Source organism: Fundulus heteroclitus, unplaced genomic scaffold (genome assembly GCF_011125445.2).
Source record: "Fundulus heteroclitus isolate FHET01 unplaced genomic scaffold, MU-UCD_Fhet_4.1 scaffold_87, whole genome shotgun sequence".
In the NCBI taxonomy this organism is placed as follows: domain Eukaryota; kingdom Metazoa; phylum Chordata; class Actinopteri; order Cyprinodontiformes; family Fundulidae; genus Fundulus; species Fundulus heteroclitus.
Window position 1 is genome coordinate 79,989 of NW_023397329.1, and position 24,045 is coordinate 104,033.

At 37.4% G+C, this 24,045-nt stretch overlaps 1 protein-coding gene and 1 non-coding gene across 6 annotated transcripts in view; both read left to right on the forward strand.

The window, feature by feature from the left end:
- LOC105919040 (neuronal PAS domain-containing protein 3) overlaps window positions 1–24,045 on the forward strand; it is a 1,017,839-nt gene that overhangs the window by 9,702 nt on the left and 984,092 nt on the right. The gene's annotated exons all lie outside the window — the stretch shown is intronic.
- LOC110368226 lies at window positions 13,244–14,662 on the forward strand. Its single transcript, XR_004930567.1, has 3 exons — window positions 13,244–13,851; window positions 13,933–14,044; window positions 14,145–14,662. It is a non-coding gene; the product is annotated as an uncharacterized LOC110368226 (transcript).

Consider the following 24,045-nt stretch of genomic DNA (forward strand, 5'->3'; position numbering starts at 1 on the left):
CTTCCTCTGTTCATGTTTTTTCGCTGCTGCGGTCTCTCTCGGCTGTTTCTTTGCTAAGTTTGTGTGAGAGCTGAGTGGGCGGGCCAGGCTGAGCCTGCGTGCTGATTGGCTGGCGCCGCTGAGCCATGTACGAGAGGGGAGGGGGGGCGGGAGAGTGCTGCCGTGACAGCACGCTGCAGTCAGCGCGCCTGCTGACTGACACTGACTGAAAGCATGTGAGCAACATGCGTTAATGCGCGATAAAATAAATATCGCCATTAATAGTCAAATGAATTAACGCAAAATTAACGCGTTAACTTGCCCAGCCCTAATAAATATATATATATATATATATATATATATATATATATATATATATATATATATATATATAAACATACACACACACACATATATATATGCACACATATATATATATACATATATATATATATATATATATATATATATATATATATATATATATATATATATATATATATATATATATATATATATATATATATATATATACATACATACATATATATATTAGTGCTGTCAAACGATTAAAAATTTTAATCGTGATTAATCGCATAATGTCGATAGTTAACTCAAGATTAATTGCAAATTAATCGCATGTTTTATCCTTTTATTTCTGAAAGTGTAGTAGCCTGTTTGGGCATTTTAATATGCAATTTTGCAACAAATGACACTAATAAAATACATGCTTGTACAAAAAATATTTTTATTTTGTTATTTTTCAAGCACTTTTCAGAATTGGAATGAAAACATCCTGGTGCCAAATGTTAAACTCTGGACTAGGATGGCTAAATGACTAATCATGCCGCCCTGATGTTTACACAATGTGTAAATAAATTTGTAAATAAATACCATGCCGATATATATTTTTTGCCTCTTAAACAAAGATAGACATGGTATTATGCATAAACATATAAATTAATAAAAATTGTACATTTCAATAAAGTTTTGTTATTTCTTCACTCTCTCTCTCTCTCTCTCTCTTTCTAACACACATCTAATTCTGAGCTTTCACACCAACAACAATATTTTTGCTTGCTGTTTATATCTATATTCATATAGTTTAAGCCTGGAAAAAGGTTTTAAATCTCCAGGTCATTCCAGTCTTACACTTTGCTTGCAACTGGGCCAGGAGCTTAATACCCTAAATGAGACTGTTTAGGAACTGTTTAGTAACTCCAGGTAGTTTGTCAAATACAGAGAAAACAAATTAATAAGCATTAAAGAACGGTTTATGGGTTGGGTTTCTTCAATGTTCTCAGCATGTTAAAAACTCATCTTCAGAACCAATCTCTGCTTAAAATGGTGATCTGCACCATGTAATCTACTTTCAGCAGTTATCACCGGTTATTGCTCCGCTGCAGAAACTGCAGAAAATACGTGCAGAGTTGCTCTGTCTGCCTTTACTACCGTCGGCTCCTATGGCAGAGGGATATTTCAGCTGGATAAACTCAAATGTAGTGCAGGCAGGTCTCATAATAACCCCTATTTCGTCACTTATTTTAGAGCCCAAATAAGCGATTTCACTTTCAGAAACCTGCCCAAAAAAACCGCAACCCGTGTCTCATGAAATTTAGAAGCGCTTTTAGAAAAAAGAAGCCCAAAGTCGCATGTGTCCGAGGGTAAAAGAAACTGTTTTCTTTTACCCGCAGCGCGGGTCTGTTTTGCTACAGTTTTCTAGCACTCTTGAAACTACGGAAAGCGCCGAGGGTAAAAGAAACACAGTCCGGAGAGCGCGGCGGGGGGAAAGACATTAGGGAACAGTGTGTGTTTTGACGCGCGATTAACGGCGACAAAAAAATTGTCGCCGTTAAAATGGGATTACGTTAACGCCGTTAATAACGCGTTTAACTGACAGCACTAATATATATATATTATATATATACATACATATATATATATATAATATATATATATATAATATATATATATATATATATATATATATATACAGGGGCGGTTCTAGACAGGGGCCAACAGGGGCCCATGCCCCTGTAGAAATGGCCCTGGCCCCTGTTATGGCCCCTGTACTAAAAGCATGAAGTTAAATAAACTTCTCATAATTATTTATTTGTAATGGCAAAGAAACCATAACTGATTGGTCACTTTGACCAATATTATTTTTTACCTATACAGCTTTACTCTAAAAAGAATTTAAAACTTAAGATGTTTCACGTTTAGCTTTAGCTGTATTGAGCAGGGGGCTAGATCAGGGGTCTGAAACCTGCAGTTCCAGAGACACGAGTGGCTCACTTAATATTATTACACAGTTAAATATTGCCGTTTTATTGTTTTTAATTTTTTTTTGTTCTGTGCCCCTGTGAAAAAACACTGGCCCCACCTTGGCCCCCCTGGTAAATTTGGTCTAGAACCGCCCCTGTATATATATATATATATATATATATATATATATATATATACATACATATATTATATATATATATATATATATATATATATATATATATATATATATATATATATATATATATATATATATATATATACATACATACATACAGCACAGCTTTTTCCTAGTGTTGCCACTCTGCAGCTTTAGTGTGTCCAGTTTTGCAACATGGTGCAGCCTTAGTTTATAGAAGGCAGATACAAGTAGTGAAATCCGCCCGAATACGTTTCCTTGCAGCACAGGAATGAGGCATCTTCGCTTATCCACGTTCACTACAACAGAACTTAACTTTTTTCTGCTACATACAATATGGCGGTGACGTTGACGTGCGAACCTGCACCCAACGACGCGTCTACGTATATGATGTCTATGCCTACACCGGTACACCGTGTCACCTCATCAGACCCCTGAAGTGTCTACAAGACTAACTGACTGTAATGTCTAAACTAGAAGTCCATTCATGTAAGTCAGTGGTCCCCAATCCTGGTCCTCGAGGGCCGTTGTCCCTGCAGGTTTTACATGTGTCCCGATCCAACACACCTGACTTACTTCCCCAGTGTGCTGTCAAGTTCTCCAGAGTCCTCCTAATGACCTCATTATTTGACTCAGGTGTGTGGAAGCAGAGTAACAAATAAAAGTTGCAGGACACCGGCCCTCGAGGACCAGGATTGGGGACCACTGATGTAAGGCATCACGTGCCAGAAATACACGCTAGCAACAATAAACCAAGGAAGTTAATTCAACATAAAAGTTACGTTTATTTTGACAGGGCAGTGTAGAACATCTACTCTGTCCTCCCAACAGAGACGGATAGCTTTCCCTTTAAGGAGAGAGCTGGGTACGGGGGAGAGGCGGAGTACTCGGGAAGAATATTTAATGTGCCTTGTAATCCGGTGAGGTTTATGTGTGGACAAAGACACACATAGACGTGTTAATTCACAGTGTGTCTGAAAAATACGGTATATATTATACTTAATATATACTTTTCACTCTTAAATATTATATTCAAAAAAATGTATTCCTTTGCGATTGCAATATTGAATATAATGGTATTGTGAATATGTAGTGCACATCCGCTGATAATTATAAACAAACATTTGCACTAGGGATCAGAATATTAAAATAAATAACATATCCCAAAATAAAGTGTATTTTTGTAAAGTAAATTTATTTCAGCAGGTCAGTTAAAAAAACTGAATCAACTCATAATGTGTAACATACATGTCAAATATCCCGCGACCCCATGAGGGATAAAGCGGTTTGGAAAATGGATGGATGGATGGACATGTCAAATATGTGTTGTTAATTTCATGCTTAGGACTAACAGCCAGTGAAAATTTTCATAAGCTTGCCTCTATTAATGACCTCTGTTCACCAGCTGTGAATTAAGGCAAAGTGAAAAACGTTTTTTCATAAACCGTCAGTGTGATAATGAATGTTGCAAATGTCATGAAGTACCTAACATAGACACAAAATAACAAAATGGGTGAGCTAGTGATTCATATTTTGTGTCACTTTTTAATTACATTATACACACTTATGCAGAAAAGGAAAATTTTCATATTGTTAGTCTTTTATATTTTAATCTTCTTAGAGGAATAAGAGCATGTTGTTAGGTTATGTCCCTTCCACCTTAATTTTACTCTAACACTTTTCTCTTTAGATGTTGCAGTTATTTCTTCCGGCATCTTTAACATGTTAAATACAAATAAAAAAATAAAAGAGTAAGGGTTAGTTTTGATTTATTCGGCACAAAGTCTACACACAGTCGATAAACTATGTTTGAGGCTTTATATTCAACCACACATTCATTCTTCTTTTGACTGTTTATCATCTGTCAACAATGCAAAGATGGGCAAAAACTACACATATCTATCGCTCTATTGCTTTTTCTCTGTGATATGCATGTGTGTGATAAAATTTCTATAATGTAGCATTTGATATAAATTAGTTATGTCTTTCAAACCACTGCTACTAAAATAACATGACTGAATTCAGTATGTCTAATGTCCACCTCAGAATAAAAAAAGAAAACAGTACAACAAAATATACTTCTTTATGCTCAAAGAACCATTTTATTCAAATCTCTAAAAATCAAGTGGGACATCCTGAAGGATATTTTCACTTTCCACCCTTCACCTGCAACTGTGGTCTTTCCCAAACTTTATTGTAGTCTTGTACAGAAGTACGATGACAGAAAGTTAATGTGCATAAAAATACTTTTGAATAGCCCAAAGAAAACATCAGTTTAAGTTCTTAATACTTTTGTTATATAACCATCAAGGCCCATAAAACATTGTACTGGTGCCTTTTCAGCATCTAAGGAAAGTTATTTGTTCTCAAGCTGCTTACCTAATTATTTGGTGTTCTTAATGTCCTCTAATTCTGTTGCTCATTCACTGGAAAAATATTAGGGTTGGAATCAAATAAAAAGATCCTTTAAAAATTATTTAAAACAAAGTGATGTAGACAGACATTTACTCTGTATTTTTGGTGTTTGGGTAATTCTTGTTATAGACTTTAACACTTCAGAGCCTATTTCTGCTGTTGGTGGTTAAGGGTCAAGGTATACCCAGACAAGAGGATTAACAGTCATTTATTGCATATGTATGCTTTTAAAGAGCTATAAATAGGCTCAGGGGTAAAATTTAAATGTATAAAGTAGCAATTACAAAATACATCTGTCCAATCCTCTTTCTCTTTGGTGACGTACTGAGAGGCTGTATATATATATTTTAATTTAAATTGAAATATTATGTGTCGTCTGTTTGTGAGGAGAGAGTAAGATTTGAACTGGAAGTTGCATTCATCCCATGAAGAGTGAGAATTATAATCTGATAATAGATTTTTAGCCCATATTCATTCATTAATAATACACAAATGTTGTGAAACTGAAAAACTCAAGTTGTATAAATTCCAATAAATAATTTAAAGGTGCATGCTTACTCTGGTTGCATAAAAAGTTTTTATGAAAGATTATCATGTCCTGTGTATTAGTTATTATATTTGCATTTTACGCTTTGTTTTTGTCAAGTTGTTTGTAAATAAAGCCTTTCATGTTTATTTTTAATAACAGGAAGTACAACACTGTGCATGCACAGCCGGGGATAAAACAAGGAAGCGAAAAACACTATTAGCATCTCCGAGCAAAACAACGAAGAATGGTCCAAAATCCAGTGGGGAAAAACACAAAAAAATATATGACTCCAAGAGGAAAAAGACTGGAATCTCACAGGGACTACAGTATGAATGTTGGTGTTCACAGACACCTCAGATATGACCACAGAGTTGATTGATGTGAGGACATTTTATGATATGAGGCTCTTAAAGTTGCTGGAGATGGGTGTATTCAATTAATAACAGTTGGTCTTTGAAAATCTCAAACTGGCTTGGATTTATGTTAACCAGCAAGTCAGAAAGTTTAGCGAATTGAACATCTGAGAACAACTTCCCTTGGTAAGTGTGTCTATGGCTGCTCTTGTCGTTAAATTAATCAGATGACATGGCCACGACATGGCAACTGTCAGCATTTATTCCCTCACTTCCTGTAACTTAGCTGATAAATGCAGGCAACCAACCAGGGATCTGCTCATGATTTGCTATTACGTTTATATTTAAAACACAAAGAAGAGTAACATGCTAGCTCAGGCTAAGTTAGCATGAATGCGTTTTTTCTTGAAGAAGGGTCGGGTATATCGACCGTTGACTATGGTGTTAAGAATAAATGTAGATGGGCTTGGCTGAGAGAAACGAATGAGAATGGGAAGATTGTTGGGTCGTGGTGCAAAGAACTTCACCTGCCAGACATGTTCAGGTGCATAATGTCAAATGCCAAATACTGCATGCTTTTTGTAGCAAATCTCCTCTTTACATGTGAAACAACTACAAAACCGAGTCACCCGTATCCATGGCTGACCGTGTGTAACCAGAAAGTTTGCATATGTGCGTTTATAGCCGAGCATGACCTGTCCCTCACCATGTCTCAACCTCTTGTTGACCTGATCAAGTCGGTTGCTAAAGGTCAGAGAGCACTTTCAAGACTGTCAATATGAAATGCACACGCCTTTCTGCCTGTTCGGACGCTTTTTTCTCTGCTCCCTGCTTGCTTGCATTTTCCTGCCTTTTACTTTTGATCTCCTTTTTATCTCTTAACCAAAACCACAGAAAGTTGGATTTAGTTATTTTGTTTATTTTCTTTCACTTATTTTTTGATTTTGATTTTGGAAAGATGCCTACTTTCACCACAATGGACTTTGACAAGCTATTACAGAAGATAGCTGTTATGGAACTGAAAATCTGTCGACTCAAAGTGAATTATGATGTAAACGCCGTGCATGGAAATGAAACAACCCTGCCTGTGATTCCAAAAGGTGACCACCAGCCCAGGGACTCAGCGAACAAACAGTTCCCTGAGGAAAATAAGAAACCCTGGACCACTCTGGGTGCAAGACCAAAGGATCAACAAACCCCATGCCTAGATAAAGAAAACTGGCCGAGACTACCGAGAGATGTCCCAAGACAAATGAAACAACAACGGGCTATTCTCACAACAAATGATGGGAGTAAACCTGCTGGAAATGCTGGAATTCCGTTACTAAACAGATTCACTCCGCTCCAAAGTGTGACCCAGGAGGACAAAAATCAGAGGTATGTCAACAATTTTTGTTCTAAGACATCACAGAAAAGACATGCCACAGGGCCAAGGACCCTGGTATTAAGCAATGGGTCTTTAAGTGGGATTAAACATTTCTTTAAAAAGAAAAACACAGAGGTGTTGATTTATAACGATAGGTACTGTGGCCGGGTGTCTGATATTTCAGACATCCTTCCAAGGGTCTTGAAAGAACGCCCGACCTTGGAAAAACTCATAATACAAGCTGAAGCCCTGAGGGACGTCAACACAATAAGAAAATCAGAAGTATTGAAAAAGGATTACATTCGTCTGTTGAACTTAGTTGATGGCCTTAATGTCAAGGTGTTTCTCAGCGGCCCTCGCGCGCCCGTTAACTGTGGAGACGAGATTTTTTCCAGAATTTTGATGCTAAACAAATGGCTGGAAAAAACATGCAAACAAACAACGGTAACCTTCATAGACATCTTTAACATCTTTTGGGAGAGGAGACATCTGTTCAGCAGCAATGGTTTCTCTCTAAATAGGTCAGGTGCAAAACGGCTGATTTCAAACATCTTCTATTCTGTGAACTATGCACCATCAGTGTACATCTAGTGCCAAAACAAATGATAAGCCCAGATAAAGATGGCCAGAAAGATGACACAGAAAGAGGCTATGTCAGAACTACAGGAGGATTCATCCCAGATATCAGCAGGACAAAAAGAGGACAAAGAATCTCCATCCCCACAAACACCGGTCCAGACTGGATCCGCCTCCCCTTCTTCTCCACAAAGCCCAGAAGTTCCTTTTCTGGAATTTTCTCCCAACATGAACAAAGTATTTAAGATTGGCCTACAGATGACATCCTCTCCATATAGCCATTCTGCTGTCACTAAACCAGCATTTTCCAAAGGCCTCAGAGCCTTAGATTCTCCTCCTCTACGTATCACAGAACATTCGGATGCTAAGGACCTCCGGACTACTCCGCTTTGACACAGATCGGGCCCTGGCCGCACGTTTATCAGACATGACAGTTTCCAGCACCTTTTGCCGGAGATTATGGAATATCTGTGATGATACGTGGCAGAAATAATAAAAACAAAAGAATAAACAGGAACAAATACTTGAAAGTCATAAACTGTCAGATGCAACCTGTCACAGAGACATCATCAATCACTAAGTCATATAAACTGGGTTTATTAAACATTAGATCTCTGTCAGCGAAATCCCTTTTAATTAATGACTTCATTATTGGCAATAATCTTGATGTTATGTTTTTAACAGAAACATGGTTACATGAATTTAATGAAGAAGTTATACTGATGGAGTCAACACCTCCAAACTACAATTTTCTTTGTGAGAGCAGACAGCAAAGGAAAGGTGGAGGAGTAGCAACATTGTTTAATGATCCACTAAAGTGTAAAAAGGTGTTTTTGGGAAAATTCAACTCTTTTGAACATCTGGCTCTCCAGGTAAAGAGCCCGGTACGAACTATGTTTCTGAATGTTTACAGGACTCGTAAGTCCACATCAAACTTTTTAAAGGATTTTAGTGACCTCCTGTCTGTGATATGTGTTGATTACGACTGTTTAAATATTGTGGGAGACTTCAACTTTCACGTCGACAACCCTGAAGACAGAAGTTCAAAAGAATTGTGTGACACACTTGGAAACTTTGGTTTAACTCAACATGTTAAACAGCCAACGCACAAACAGGGACATATTTTAGACTTGATCATCACTAAAGGTCTAAAGATTTCACAGGTCAATGTAACTGATGTTGCCCTATCTGATCACGTTTCTGTTACCTTTGAAAGCATAATTTCCAGTGACTCATTTAGCCAAAGGGACATCGTAAGAAAACACACCTTTAAGGACAATGCCACGGAAACCTTTATTCAAGCTTACTCTGCTACTTCAACCTTGGGCTGCAACTCAGTAGACGAACTAGTAGATAACTTTCAGTCTAAAGTCTCAGACATCATTGACTGCGTTGCTCCAGTTAAAATGAAGGTTATTTCCAGGAAGAAAAAATCTTCTTGGAGAAATGCTTCAGCAGTTAGTAGTGAAAAAAGGAGTGTCAAAAAGCTGAATGCAGGTGGAGAAAGAACAGACTCCAGGTTCACTATGAAATCTATAAAGAGAGACTTTACAGATATAACTTACAACTGAAAAATGCAAGAGAATCTTTATTCTCAGAGATCATCAAGAAAAACATTAATAATACTTGTGTCTTATTTGCCACAGTCGACAGGTTTACAAACCCTCCTGTATCCGTGGCTTCTGAACTCCACTCCACCAGGGCCTGCAATGAATTTGCTAACTTCTTTACTGAGAAAATCCAAAAGATTAGAGTATCAGTTTGTGCATCCATACCAAGTTCAGTACCAAAGTTGTCTCCAACTAGAATTGATTTTGACCAAATGTCCCAATTCACCCAAATAAACCACAAAAGCTTAGAGCAGATCACTCAGCAGCTAAGTTCCTCCTGCTGCTGCCTTGATGTTCTACCCACAGTTTTCCTTAAGAAAGTTTTGCCTGTCATAGCGTCTTATTTGACTCAGATAATAAACACGTCCCTTCTGTCAGGTGTTTTCCTCCAGTCCCTAAAAATAGCAATTATCAAACCACTGCTGATAAAGAACAATTTAGACAAACTTCTACTCCAGAACTACAGGCCCATCTCAAACCTCCCCTTTATCAGTAAGATTATTGAAAAAGCTGTGTTTCAACAATTAAACACCTTTTTAACAACGACCAGCTGCTTTGACGTTTTCCAGTGTGGCTTCCGTGCTCACCACAGTACAGAGACCGCCCTTATCAAGGTGTCTAATGACATCCATATAAATACAGACTGTGGAAGAACCACCGTGCTGGTACTATTGGACCTCAGTGCAGCATTTGATACTGTTGATCACTCCATTCTGTTAGAACGCCTGGAGAACTGGGTCGGCCTCTCTGGTACAGTTCTCCACTGCTTTAAATCCTACTTAAAGGACAGGGAATTTTTTGTATCAGTAGGTAACTTTACATCAAAGATGACAAAAATCACATGTGGGGTTCCCCAAGGGTCCATCCTGGGTCCCCTCCTATTCAATATCTACATGCTCCCTCTAGCCCAGATCATAAAAAACAACAACATCAGCTACCATAACTATGCAGACGACGCACAGCTTTACATCACCATGTCACCAGGTGACTATGGACCAGTTCAAGCACTGAGTAAATGCCTAGAAGAAATCAATGCCTGGATGTGTCAAAAATTTTCTTCAACTGAATAAAAACAAAACTGAAGTAATAATATTTGGACCAATAGAGGAGAGATCAAAAGTTAGCACACAGCTTCAGTCACTTCAGCTAGAAACCACTGATCAGGCCCGAAACCTGGGTGTAGTGAAGGACTCAGACCTGAACCTCCAAAAGCATCTAAAGACAATTACAAGGTCGGCTTTCTATCACCTGAGGAACATTTCCAGGATTAAAGGACTAATGTCTCAGACGGATCTGGAAAGACTAATCCATGCATTTATATTTAGTAGAATTGATTATTGCAACAGTGTTTTCACAGGTCTGCCTAAAAAGTGTATCAGACAGCTGCAGCTGATCCAGAATGCTGCTGCCCGTATCCTCACTAATACCAAGATAGTAGAGCACATAACCCCAGTTCTAAAGTCCCTTCACTGGCTCCCTGTATCTCAGAGAATAGACTTTAAAATACTTCTGTTAGTCTATAAATCCCTAAATGACTTAGCACCTAAATACATTACAGACTTGTTATCAGTGTATCAACCTTCCAGACCACTCAGGTCGTCTGGCTCCAGCCTTCTCTGCATACCTAGAACCAGAACTAAACAAGGAGAAGCAGCATGTAGTTCCTATGTTCCTTATCTGGAACAAACTTCCAGAAAACTGTAAAAGTGCGGAAAGCCGAAGTTCTTTTAAATCAAGATTAAAAACACATCTGTTTAAAATTGCCTTTGACTGTTCTAGTTGAACTGTTTTACTGTTTTGAATGTTCTTCTTTGTTTCTACATTCTATCCCTACTTGCTTTTATTTTATTTTCCATCTACATTTTATTCCTACTTGTTTTTATTTTGCTATATTTTAATAATGTAAAGCACTTTGCATTGTCTTTGCACTGAATTGTGCTATATAAATAAATTTGCCTTGCCTTGCCTATTATCTCTGCGCTCACGGCATTGCTGCCCAGTATAAAACAGAATTGTCGGCCAAATTTAAAAAAATAAATAAAAATTAATATAAACCTACACATTTATAGTATTTCATTTGTATGATAAAATTCTAAACTCTGTCAAACTAACAAATAGCTTGAAAAAAATTCATTTTGAACATGTTAAAGGAAAAATTTGTTTTAAATCACTTCCCCGTGGTATTCAGTATGTCAGTGGTGTGGCTTGTATGTGTTCTCCTTTTATTGTAATAATACATCTTATTTAGGACCACTTCAAGATCACCCTATGGATAAACATGGTATTAATAAATAATATAGCAAATCATTTTAATTTGCATTCACTTGATTAGATATGAAGGTAAGAAATTTACTAAAGGACAAGGTTGTGGTTGGTCTTGTATGTTCACAGGATTAATTTATATTAGATATGACGGGGCCAGTGGAGTTAATGTACAGGTGTGAAGTAGATGATGTAATGATGCAAGCTGCTGTTTTTTTCTACCAGTTGCAGTTTATGGAGGGTTTTGTGGGGGACCGGGAGGGAAGGGAATTGAAACTGTAAAGTCGAGAGTTGAGTGGAGTGTGAACCAGTTTGTCAAAGTGTGACAGAAGAACTTGCTTGATGTTGCAAAGTAAGTTAACCAGGTGATGTTATGGATGTGAAAAGTGAATGAAAGGATGGAGAGGCTGTCCAGGATGACGTCAAGGCTCTGAAGCTGAAAGGTGGGAGAGATACAGGAATTGTTAATGTAATGATTTGAGATCAGAAGATGAACCCGATATTCAACCAGACACTTGAGTTTATGCTGAGTGGGATTTATTGGAGTGATGACGGGGAAGGATCAGACAGGTATAGAGAAAAACCCACAGCCAGGTACAGAGCAGACATCCAAGCAAGGCAAAACGCAGGGAATTGTTGGCAGAGGCCGGCTTAAATAGGCTGAGGCACAGGTGAGCAGTGTGAAAAATAATTAAGCAGAACAGGTGGAAGTGATCAAGGAAGTGGCTGAAGGGCTGACAGGAAAAGCGGCAGGAAACAGAAGCTAACCTGGACTGAACAGAAAACAAGCACATAATGGAAACAAGAACTACTACTAAGACTAAAACTAATAATATGCCAGGGAAAACTAAAACAATAAACAAGCTAAAATAGAAACCAAACAAGACAGAACTCAAGACAAATACAATCTAAGACATGGGAGTAAACTGACTAATCAATTAACAAACATAAAACAAAACCCAGAATAAGACAGTTAATGCATATTGTAAAACTGCCAGATTTGGTTAAAGTTGACTTTGCACAACAAGCAAGTGTGATACGTAATGTGGAATGATGCCAACAGCCCCGGGAATATATGGGCTAACTAGAAAAAAATGTTCTGTCAAATTGATTATTTTTGCTTTAACCCCTGCTATATACCTTTAAATTGTTGTTTTGGTGCATTTGCAACAGTCAACACAACTATAAACTTTTAATGTTTTATAAAAACCCACTTCTTGCCAGAACAAAACCACATTACATTATAAAAAATTCTGCTAGTCTGTAGATTAGAGGGTAACAGGAGTGGATTTGTTTATGGATGAACCCGGACATAGCACGCACACACAGAGCAGGGGCCTGTTTCAGAAAGGGGGTTAAGTGAAAACTCTTAGTATGTTAACCCTGAAATGAGGGAAACTCTGGGTTTCTGTTTCAGAAAGGGAGGTAAGTTAAATCTGAGAAAGCAGAGTAAGTCAAGCCCATTTCTGAAAGAGAGGTAACTTATACTCAGAGTCAGTTACCATGGCAATTTTCTCTGTGAACCTAACCTAGTTGGGAGCAGGTTTTCTTCAGAAAACCCAGAGTTTATTTTGGTCTCCTCCCCTTTTATAAAGAGGAAGTGGTGTTTAAACACCTCATTGATTCTTTGGGGACATATTCATTGCACACATTTCAGTCACGCAGAGCGCATCAAAGGGAATGAAATGGCATGTCCTTTTATGGATGATCCTGTTGACGAAGAGGCTGTATTACTTCGTAGGGAGTTACATTTACGTCGGGAAAGGATTTTGAGGCCCAGAGTGGATTTTTTGTCATATCCCTATCCATTTTTATTTGAGCGTTACCGTTTTTCTTTACAGTCAATAAGATACATCCACCCTTACATCAGAAACATCAACCATCGCGGCTGTGCTCTTACATCCGAGCAGATTCTTTGCGTTGCCTTACGTTTCTTTGCGAATGGAAGTTTTCTTTATAACATCGGGGATGCTGAACATATTAGTAAGGCTACTGTTTGCAGAGCGGTAAGGAAAGTGTGCCCCACTCTTAAGCGCTTTCTGAGAATTTTTGTATTGTTTCCTGGGCACAAACCAGTGAGAGTCATCAAAGAGGAGTTTCACAGGATTGCAGGTCAGTGGTGTATAAATCTGTTTAAATGAGGCTAACCTGATAAATTACATTCAGTTAAGAATATCTTGCTGCGACTCCTGGAAGTAACCTAATAATTAGAATTCCCTTTAGGATTTCCGAATGTGGTTGGATGCATTGATGGCACACATATTCCGATCGTTGCACCTTCTGAAAATGAAGCGGACTATGTGAACAGGAGATCCATCCACAGTATTAATGTGCAGGTACACTGACAGCCTACTGTTTCTAATGGTCAAAGACTACACCACAATACTGTAACATCTCTCATTCTTTGCACTGTCAAGATCATATGTGATGCTGCACATATAATTACAAATGTGGAGGCCAAGTGGCCTGGCTCTGTTCATGACTCAAGAATCTATCGAGAGTCAACCCTGAGCAACAGACTGGAAAGGGGTAAGTAAATGTATATCCTATACACATATTTCAATGTATGCACTAAACACTTACAGGGGAATTTCTATGCAACTCTAAAGCAATGTGAACTTTCTTACAGGAGAGATTGATGGCTTTCTGCTGGGAGATAGGGGTTACCCATGCCGACCAAATCTTATGGCCCCTTACCCAGAGCCTGAACCAGGCCCACAGCAGCGCTTCAATGTGGCACACTGCAGGACGAGAGCCCGGGTGGAGATGACCATAGGCCTGTTGAAAGCACGTTTCCAGTGCCTACGTCACCTCAGGGTAACCCCTGAAAGGGCCTGCGACATTATTGTGGCATGCGTTGTTCTCCATAATATTGCCATAATTAGAGGGGAGCAACACCCTGCCCTACAATTACAGGACCCTGAGGAAGACCCCATCAACCCTGCAGATTTCCAGGATGGGTAGTCCGGGATATGATATGCTGCAATGTCTTCTCTGATTAATACACATGATATCCACCACCACCACAAAAAAATGAATAAACACAAAATTACAGCAATTTATGGTGTTCTTTATTTCATACAAATGCAACCACAAAATAAAATAATTAATAAACAAAATCACAGCAATTTATATAGTGTTCTTCATTTGCTTAAAAAAAAATAAATAAAATAAAAGATTTTAAAATAGTTTCAATACTTCCTAGAATTCACCTGTGACCATACACTCACCTCTAGCTTTAGTTTCAGAATGTCGATTTCTAAATCTGCCTTTTGGATCTGGCGGTCCAAGTATACAAGTTCTTCGCTGTTTTTTTTTCTATCTTTTTAAAAAGAAGAAGTCTATGTAACTCCTTAACTGGCAACTGAAAATACATTAGATTAGAGGTACATCATGGATGTAGTCTAAAATTCAGAATGAAACTGTGGCATTTACTGTAAATCACTGAACTGTGTCCATCTGTGCACCAGAAGTTGATGGACCTTCCTCCTGCTGTTCTTTCACACTCTGGGGGGGGGGGGGGGGGGTAGAGATAAGAATGACCATTTATAGATCTAAACTTGGATTCTATAGGCTACTCCACATATAAATATGAATTTGTAGATTGTTTGATGTGTAGACATAATATTAAAATTACTTCTGTAGGCCTGTCTGTGACAGCAGAAACGGTTTCTTCATCCCCATCATCCTGTGAAGATGAGCATTTCATAGAGTACACTTTATACTATTTGTGATAATTGATTGTGTATGGAGTAGGCTACTGACAACTGTATGGGGTACTGTTGGGACAAGAGTCTCCAAGAGGCAGATATTACCATCCGAATGTGTTGGGACCAACAAAAAACCCAACCCAAAGTAATATAAATGGAAATATCACATTTAGTCTATATATATAAAAAAAAAAAAAAACACTGTAGGTAGACCTCTTACATTTTCTGAAGGCACTTAAATCTTCTGGAGTGACTGGCTCTGATGAAGTCCCTCCAGGAATTCCCTCAGCCATTGGCCTTCCAGCATTTAGGCTCAGGGCCATCTCTTCTGCATTTGTCAGGGGTGGTGGTGCAGGTCCTCCCCCTGTTTTACGATCCTCTGCCTTCTTTCTGTTGGCTGAGTAGAAGTCAAATGAGAATGAACATTTAGACCTATGTCAAAAATGCTGCTGCACTGCTAGACACTGAATGCCATTTAGTCATTTAATATGTCAAATGTTTGTAAAGCCAGGTAGCTACTCTATTCCTATGATGTGCTCAAGGCTTACCTGCTTGAAGTATGTTTTTATATTTCATTTTCAGCTGCTACCATGTTCTTTTGATGCCTGCAGGATTGCACCCATCCATGGAAATTAGGTTCCATCCATCCATCCATCCATTTTCCAAACCACTTAATCCCTCATGGGGTCGCGGGGGGTGCTGGTGCCAATCTCCAGCATTCAGTGGGCGAGAGGCGGGGTACACCCTGGACAGGTCGCCAGTCCGTCGCAGGGCAACACAGAGAGACAAACAGGACAAACAACCATTCACACCTAAGGACAATTTGGAGAAGCCAATTAACCTAACAGTCATGTTTTTGGACTGTGGGAGGAAGCTGGAGTACCCGGAGAGAACCCACGCATGCACAGGGAGAACATGCAAACTATATGAAATTAGGTTTTAGGTTAAATTAGGTTTAATAAAATACTGTTCTTCCAGTTTCACCTCTGATATTATAACAGTTGGGTAAGTTACTCTAAAATAGTTTTTAATTACTAACTACAAATTTTATCTTCGACAAGTCTAATTAGATTAATGTAATAATTACTGTCTCTAGAAAGTATTGGTCTACTTACTAATTTGTTTTACTTTTTTATTAATTATTTTCCCAAATAAATCCCAAATAAACCTTAACCACTTGAACAATACAAGGAGAGACAAGAAACTGCACTTCTAATGCTTTCAAATAAACAATATTCAATTGCATGAATTAATCTTAAATTGACCAAAGTGTGTAACTAGAGGGAGAAAGTTAAATTAAAAATATACCTTTTAAAATTTGATAATAAATCCACTATTGTTTTATAGTCTTTAATTTAATTACAGTATTTAGATGACTTAGTAACTTAATTCATTACACCCAACACTGTATAAAAGTAATTAAAATGTAAACTTACGCATTGACTCGAGCAGCTATTTTCACTCAAGCTAACTCTCTCTCCTTCGCCGCTGCAGCCGTGTTGCTTTTTTTTTTTTTAAATACATGTTCAAATTCTGCATATGCTTGCATAAGCACATCCAGTTCTGCTGGTGAGAAATATGCACACCTTTTGTCTGACGCTGTTGCCATGGTAACTCGTAATATCTGCGCTCCATTGATAATGGCTTTTTATAGTTGTGGTGCATGCGCTTAACTCAGAGTCAGTCAACTCAGAGTTGATTGAACTAACTCATTTCAGCTGTTCTGAAACCCAAAACTCAGAGTTTCCCATCTCAGGGTAAGTCAACTCAGAGTTCAAGTTTTAACTCAGAGTTGGTTGAATCTCCTTATTGAAACAGGCCCCAGGTCTTTAGATAGTTTACTGTAAGAATGGATGATGACATGATGAACCAGAGTCTATTATCAGGCGGAGATGAAGGATACAGGAGCTGGCTGGCAGGTTCAGAGCGGAGAGTCTGACGGGAAAAGCTGCGCTGCTATACAATGGAGGAGAAACCAGAGTCCATTAATACGGGAGCGGAGGTGCAGAGTCCAGCAGCGCAGCAACCAGGAACAGGACAAGCGGAGACCAAGATGGGAGGACAGGGACAGACAGGCATGATGTGAATGACGGAAGACTTGTAACGGATCCACAGCACGGCGGAGACCCTCAGCACGGCAGAGATCCACAGCTCGGCAGAGATCCTACAGCTCGGCAGAGATCCTACAGCTCGGCAGAGACCCACAGCGCGGCTGAAATCCACAGCCCGGCAGAGACCCGCAGCTGGAGTCCCCAGTTCGGCACAAAGTCAGCCAGAGCGCAGCAGCAGGAGTCCACAGTTCGGCACCGAGTCAGCAAGAGCACGGTAACAGAACTAACCTTGAATGAGAAGCAGAGGTGGCAGGGTTCCAAAAGGCAAACAAGCAGACAGGCATGGAGAGGGTGTGGAATGATGACGGACCGGCAAAGAAGTGTCTTCTTCTTCTTCTTTTAGGTTTTTTTGGCGGTTGGCAAACAACTTATAGGTGCATTACCGCCACCTTCCAGACTGGAGTATAGATTAGATGTCCTATCACTATAATCTTCCCATAAAACCTGATTTCCTAAGATAACTAAAAATGCTATTAAATATTACATCTTCAGAGGACCTTTGCAGCAGATTTTTAATATCTAAAATTACTTTATTTCTTTTTAACTCTCTGACTAATATCTCTCTTTCCCGATTGTACTTATCACAATCTAGAAAAATATGCTGCACTGTTTCTGACTCTCCACAATAATTACACAACCCTGTACTATGTTTATTAATTATTTTCAAAGTACTATTTAGCCCCGTATGCCCAAACCTTAATCTGGATATAATATCCTCTTCTTTTCTATTCCTATTACCTTCCCTACATTCCCCTACTTTTCTTTGAATGTTATAGTAAAATCTTGCCTTTTCTTCTCCTATCCCATAATTCCTGCCATTTCTTTTTAAAATATATTTTACTAATATTCTTGACCTCATTTCTACTTATTTTGATATTTACCTCAACATTATCCCTTTTTGCTGCACTCTTAGCAAATTGATCCGCCAATTCATTTCCTACTATCCCAATATGAGCAGGAATCCAAATTAACTTAACCCTAGATCCATATTTTTTAATTTTAAAAATTGATTGGTTAATATTCAATATGATATCTTGTCTCGTTTCTGAGTTTTGTTCTAAGATACTTATTAATGCACTGCTTGAATCTGAACAAATCAATATTTCCTTCTTCCTTGTTTCCTCACACCACTCTAGAGCCATTAATATAGCCACTAGCTCACCTGTATAAACTGTCATTCTATCTGTTATTCTTTTATTTTTCATAATGTTTAAGTCCGGAATTATAAATGCTATTCCAATTTTATCATTTAACATTTTAGAAGCATCTGTAAATACTTGTAAATATTCAGCATATTCTTTATTTATATACTTTTCCACCTCTTTTTTTTCTATTTGTCTGCCTTTTCCCAATAAGTTTAAATCAACTTCAGGTTTTCCACTTACCCAAGGTGGAGTATTTGGAATACACATCACAGGACTAATTAAATAATGATTTATTCCTAACTCACTTATCTCATTATTTATAATCCATCCAAAACTATTGATTCTCTTTTTTTTTTATTTTTTCCTGACATGGTTGTAACATAACATTTGGAGGAAAGTTTTCCTTATGCCCTTTTACATTTGCCCAATAATTTATGGCTAGTTGTTTTCTTCTAAGTTCTAGTGGCATCTCCCCCATTTCAACTTGTAAAGCTGATACTGGGGTTGTTTTCATTGCTCCACAACAAGTTCTTAAAGCCTGATATTGTATTCTATCTATTTCTTTTAGTAAACTATTAGAAGCTGAATTATATACAATACATCCGTAATCAATTACTGATCTAATTAGTCCTATATATATTGTTTTTAATACCTTCCTATCAGCTCCCCAATCTTTACCTCTTAAACATCTCATTATATTTAGGATTTTTTTTACTTTTCTCAATTATTTTTTTTATATGCATCTTCCACGTAAGTTTTTTGTCAAACCAAATTCCTAAATATTTAATCTGATCTATGCTTTCTACATCATTCTCATATAATTTAAGATTTACATTTGTATTTATTTTCCTATTAGTAAAAGTAATGAACTTAGATTTAGATATTGAAATTCTAAAACCCCATTCTAAAGCCCAATCTTCTACATTATGTATTGCCTCTTGCATTTTCTTATTTATAAATGTTAGATTTTTCCCCCTTTTCCAGATAAGGCCATCATCTGCAAATAATGATACTCCAAAATATTTATCTATTTTACTAAAAATATCATCAATCATTATAACAAATAACATAGGACTTATTATACTTCCTTGAGGAGTACCGTTTTCAATTTGATGTTTTGAACTTACTTCACTACCTATTTTAACTTTTATATTTCTTCCAGTTAAAATTTTTTTTATCCATCTATAAATTTTACCCCTTAAACCTATTTGTTTTATTTTAATCAATAATCCTTCTTTCCACAACATATCATATGCTTTTTCTATATCCAAAAAGATTGCTATTAAGACCTCTTTATTCACCTGTGCCCTCCTAATTTCATGTTCTAAATATAGTATAGGATCTATTGTACTTCTTCCTTTCCTAAACCCAAACTGATATGGTTTAATCTTCTCCTTGGATTCCAGAAAATATATTAATCTGTTATTTACCATCTTTTCCATCACCTTACCAATACATGATGTTAATGCTATCGGCCTGTAACTCTCAGCTAAATGTGGATCTTTGCCAGGTTTACAAATGGGAATAATTATAGCTTCTTTCCATTTATCCGGTAAAATTCCTTCCTCCCATATCTTATTATACATTTCTAGTAATATCTTCTTACTTTTTTCACTAAGATTATTCAACATAATATAATTAACTTGATCCTCCCCAGGTGTTGATTTATTAGAATTTTTTAATGCTCTATTTAATTCCATTAAAGAGAATTTCATATTCATACTATTCTCATCATCTTCATCATTACACAGCAGCTCACTGTGATTTTTTAATGTCGTTTCCCGTCCTTTTTTTTCAGTATTACTAAGATTCTCCATACTATGTATCTTAGTAAATGCTCTTGCTAACAATTCAGCTTTATTCTTATTCAGCTTTATTCTAATCTATTATAGTGTTACCATTATCTTTTATTACTGGAAAGAAGTACTCTTTTGATTTACCTGACATTTTTTTAATGGTATTCCATACCCTGTCTAATGCCGTATTTTTCCCCAATGACTCGCAATATTTTCTCCAATAATCTCTCTTAGCATTTCTTATGATTTTCCTGACTTCTGCTTGTTTTCTCTTATAATTAATTAGATTTTGGAAGCAAATATATTTTTTCAGATTTTTATAGGCCTTGTTTCTTGATTTAATTGCCATTGAACACTCTAGAGTCCACCAAGGAACTATCTTCTTCTTTTTAACCCCTTTACTTCTAGGAATGACTTTTTTTGCTGCATGAACAATACTATTACTAATTTCTAAATTTAAATCATTTTTTGGTTTATTTATATCTATCTTTACCATACCCCCTTCACTTATTCTTTTATAATTTTCCCAATTTGTATCCCCAAATCTCCATTTCCCTTGACTTTCTACCTGCTCTTCTTCTATATCCATTTCTACTTCAACAAAAATTGGGTAATGATCACTTCCTATAGTGTTATTTTTATATACTTTCCAGCTACAACTATCTGCCAAAGATTGTGATACCAGTGTCAGATCAATGGCTGATTCTTTACCTCTTATCAAATCTACCCTAGTGCCTACACCATTATTTAACACTACCATTTCTATTTCCTCAATCAATTCTTCTAAGATTCCACCATTATAATCATCTTGTTCTCCCCACAAAGTACTATGTGCATTAAAATCCCCACACCAAATTATTTTCCCTCTCCAGTGTCTAAGGATTGTTTCAAGTTTTGCTTTCTCTATTTTCTTACGAGGATTATAATAGTTTATTATTTTAATGACATCATTATTTGTCCAAACTTTAACCGCATTTAGTTCTAGATCCGTATTTATTTGCATTTGAATACATTTTATGTTTTCCTTTATAAATATAGCACATCCTCCTCCTCCACTTCCATTTATTCTATCTTTACGTAAAACTGCATAACCATGAATACTGAATTGCAATGTTGATTTAAGCCATGTTTCTTGAATACATATTATGTCTGGTTTTATACTTAATTTGTTAATGAACCCTTTAAATTCCTGTCCGTTAGCTATTAAACTTCGAGCGTTCCATTGTAGTATTAGAATTATGTAGTGATTTGAGGGCCTTCATTTTCAGATGGTCCTTCTCCACATCTAAGTTCATCCTGAATTTTTTCCCATGACAGATCTTTGACATTAAAGAATTTTGTTGCTGCCTTTACTATAATTTTTATTTTTTCAGTCTTAGTCCTTAATTGTTCTGAACAATTAATGATATATGCTAGAAATGGAATCAGTTTTTCTAACGTGACATTATTTTGAGTATCTTCTGTCTCCTTTCTCCTTTCTAACTTTGTTTTGTTAGCATTTCCCGTGCTTTTCACCTCTTTCACTGCTTCAGCATAAGTAATTTTTTTATCAGTTTTAATTTTCTGAACTTCAGTTGCTTCTTTCCTCACCACACAACCTGCATAAGCTGCAGTATGATTACCTCCACAGTTACAACATTTAACTGGATTCTCTCCACATTCCCCATAAGGGTGTTCACCTCCACATCTACCACACCTTTGTTTTCCTCTACATACATTTGCAATGTGACCATATCTTTGGCACTTATAGCACCTGAGAGGTGGTGGAATATAAGTTCTTACACTGAAACTCATGTATCCAATCATCACTTTATCAGGTTTAACTTCATCTTTGAATTCCAGTAACACAGATGTACTATCCACTCTTTCCCCATTTCTAAAAGCCTATAATCGTTTTATGTCTGAAATCTCTCCTCCTTTTATTATTCTCTTTAGTTCTTCCAAGTTTTCTCCTATCGGGATCCCTGATATTACTCCTTTTGTTCCTCTTTCTTCCCCCACTACCTTCCTTTCCACCACTTCTTTTTTACACACTACTTGGAGTTTTAATGCCTTATTCTTTTGTTCAGCATTCTTACAGATTATAAGAAGGCTCCCATCCCTTAAAACTTTAGCCATTTTCATATCTCCGACAACTTTCTTTAGTCCATTTGATAAATTGATCGGACTCACCCCAATCATATCTTGTCCTGTTTTAAATTTTAATATAACCTTGAATTCTTCCATCATTTTTTTCTTCCTCACCTCAACACTTTCTTCCTCATCTTCCAAAGATCTTTTACCTATATTTAGTCCTTTTTTACTCTTGTCTCTCCCTCCTCCCCCTTTTCTATTTTCTACTAACGCCCAACCTGTATCCATATTTTCATCTTCTGAACATCCCCCACTACAACTAGCCATCTTAATCTACTCACAGTCCAGATTATGCCAAAACCGCCTTAGAACTTGACTTTTTACTCGCCAGAAATCGCTTAAACTCTTCCACTCTTAGAAATCCGCGTTCTCCAATCTCGCACCAAGGCGATTGTTCAAAATCGGCAAAGAAGTGACAGCAGAGTGAGGCTTAAGTAGGGAGGCTGGCAGGTGAAGTGAGTCTGGCTAATTAGTGGCTGGCAGGTATGGGGCGACTGTGGCTTGATGGGTTGAGTAGTCGTCTGGCAACCAGAAGGTTGTGGGTTCGATTCCAGCTTCCCCTTGCTACATGTCGCTGTGCCCTTGGGCAAGGCACTTAACCCCAAGTTGCCTACCGAGCTGCGTCTCGGTGTATAAATGTGTGCGCGTTAGTGAGAGCGACTGGGTGAATGTGGCTATAGTGTACAGCGCTTTGGGTGGTCAGCATGACTGGAAAAGCGCTATATAAGTTCAGTCCATTTACCATTTACTAACTGCAACTGGAGTGAAGGGAAGGCTGAGTGGGAGTGGTAGGAGAAAACTGAACTAACCATAACAAAAGCCAGAACCCAACTAAACCCAGACAGGAGGAAGAACTGAAAAATAGTGAATAAAAACCCAAATCAAAACTGAACCCTGACATGCATTACTTTAACAATTTAGATAATTTACCTCAATGGTTCAAAAACTCAGTTTTGTAAAAGAAAAAGTTGAATATCATTCAAGCACATTAGTATTTTCCTGTTTGCAATAAAATATCCATAAACTAATTAGTGTTTACTATCAGAACCAATACATTCATCGAACATTAAACACTTGCTTAGACAGACCTCTCAACTTTTATCAAAAGTTGAGAGTGAGATTATGTTAATTTTCAGGGGTTGGTGCGGAGCTGGAGGCGGAGCTAACTTGACCCAGGACAAGCCGGTCCAGTCAGCTCCGTCTCATTTTTACCCGACCAGACATGGAAGTAGACATGTTTTACTTTTGTTAAAAAGTAAAAGAGAAGTGTTAACACGTTGTTTAGTTAGTGGGTTAAAATAGAAAAAAACACAACTGCTCAAATAATACTAAATAAAATAATAAAGTAGTTTTAAGTTGTTGGCTGTATTACACTGTTGCATATTGGAAGATGAGTCCAAGAAACACGTTTTACAAGCAGGGTACTGAGTGTTAACACCGTGACATTCAACTCTCGTCAAGTTTGTTAATATTTGCAACTTTACAGTCACTCTGTGAGTTTAATAGATAAGTCCTTACTTCCGATTTTGCATTGCAAATCCAACTTTTCCAGGTTGAGTTTGCATCTAGCGGTTGATTATTGTTTTTGAGCACTGGCAGAAAAAATATACCAGAAGCAATGTTGGCTTCTGAGTC